This window comes from Chroicocephalus ridibundus, chromosome 15, assembly GCF_963924245.1.
Source record: "Chroicocephalus ridibundus chromosome 15, bChrRid1.1, whole genome shotgun sequence".
Lineage (NCBI taxonomy): Eukaryota > Metazoa > Chordata > Aves > Charadriiformes > Laridae > Chroicocephalus > Chroicocephalus ridibundus.
The window spans coordinates 8,336,382-8,338,498 of record NC_086298.1 but is presented as its reverse complement, the minus strand read 5'-3'; positions in this window follow the sequence as shown (position 1 = coordinate 8,338,498).

Sequence of the window (2,117 nt, the reverse complement as noted above, 5' to 3'; positions counted from 1 at the left end):
CCGAGGCTCTTCCAGCAGCTGGGAGGACGGCAGGTCGGAGGAGCTGGGTTCCGTGTGGAGGGCTGTCCCAGCCCAGGCGGAGTTGTCAGCCCTGAGCGTCTTCCTAGCAGCATGTGTGGACAAAGCCAAGGCAGGGCTGGGGTAGCCTGGGGTCTCATGGGGCTTTGTCTGCTGCTGAAGACTGACCCACTCCTCTCCAGGGGTGGGCAACCAACAGGCAGGTACCGTCATGACTCCTACCCAGCCTGCGTGCCAGCCCAGGGTTCCCCGCGGCTCGTGCAGCCCCTGCCACAGCACTGCCAGCAGCACCTGGCTGTGTGTGGTGGCTGTGGCTGCCGGTAGAGTTTGTGTAGCCTGGGGGACCTGGAGCAGGCAGCACGGGAGCAAGCCCAGCTTTGCCCGTGGCAACCATGCCCAGGCTCCCATGGCAGCGAGGACGGCTGCTGTCTCCGTCCCTGCGCCGGCCCAGCACGCTGCTCTGCTGGGGCAGGCTGAGGATGGGCCGCGGGGGAAGCACATGCGCTAGGGAAGACAGCAGCTGGCTTCCAGTCTTTTCTAAGGCAGCTGACTTCAATAGCATCTTTAGGACAAAAATCCTCTCCCTGCTCCTCCCGGGGTCCCACCCGGCTGGTGCCGCCCCTCGCCAGCACGGGTTATTTTCTCTCCCTCTGTTCTTTGCATCCGACTGGCTCTCCTGTTACCTCCTAGTGTTTAGAGCACATAAAACGAGCTGGTTCTTCTGCTGATTACGATGACAGTAAATGCTGATTTTAAAGGCAACATCCTCTCCTTGTTGCAGTGTATCCATGGGAATGGGCTCGTGTTCAGGCGCAGCAGCGTGCCGGGGCTCTACGCGGCTGACCGCAGGGGAGGGCGGTTTGGCTGCGGTGCAGGGGACCCGGGCACTGCTCTCTCCCGTGTGCTGTCTCCTCCGCTGCGCTGCCGTCCCTGGTCTCAGCACGGCGTGTGCCGGCCAGCATGCATTTACGTGGGGTTGGGAACCGCAGCCCTAGAGCAGCCCCGAGCTGGTCAGGAGAGCGGGGTGTGAGTGCAGACCATTGCTCCGGGCGTCAGAGTCAGCCAAGCAGCATCTCCAGGCGCTGGGGTTGGGGAGAGCCGGGGCGTGGGGCACTTCCCAGCAGGGAGATACTCACAGACGGGTCACCAAACTATTGCAGAGCTCTGTGCTTTGCTATGGGTTTGCTCCCTGCTGCAGTGCGTGGCTCGCCGGGGGCTCTCAGCCACAGTGACCACCGCGGGCTACATGAAAAATCCCAAGTCTAAGCTAATTGCTCATAAACGTTGTCATTCATGAGCTCACTTGCAAAACACAGTTGGAGTCGCTATGGCAATTCCCAGCAGCACCTTGAACTGGATCCTGACTCACCAATGCCTTGAATCACACCACAGCAGTGACCCCCCTCCCGCAGCCACAGGGTCCCGGTCCCGCTGAAGGCAGGCGACACATGGGAGAGACACCCGTGGGCTCCGGTGCTTCCTGGGGCCAAGCACTGCTCTCCTGCGGGGACAGCCGGCAGGACATCCCGCCTGGCCATGGGGAGCAGGAGGAGGGGGTGGCACCAACAAGGAGGGTTAGAAAGACAGTCAAAAAAGACAAAGTCTGCCTTTTTAAATGAACTGCAAAATTTATTACAGTGGTTTGCTCCTGACAAGGAAGTTGGTAACCTCCTGCCTGGGAAGGAAGGGTGGGGAGTGGGGAAAGGGAGGGATGAGAGGGAGGAAAGGATGTGAGAGACAGAGAGAGAGAGAGAGAGAGAGAGACACTTAAGGACACTTTTCATTTTCTGAAAATAAAACGTCTTTTACCTCCCAAACCGTTTTCTCCAGTTCTTTAAGTTCACAAAAAGAAGGTGAAACCGAACCACAGACTTCAGGAGGAAAATGCACAAACATGTTGAAAGCAGAGACAAACATGCTCTTCTGCATCTAACAAGCTTCCACAAACCGCGCAGCTCCAGGCGCAGCGTCTGCAGCTCCTCAAGGCACCAGCTCCGCGCAGAGCCGCGGCTGGTGACGGTCCCCTTGAAACCAGGAGCAAACACCCGCCGTGGAAAACAAAGCTGAACCACCCCCAGCCGTGCTGGAGAAGCCCCAGC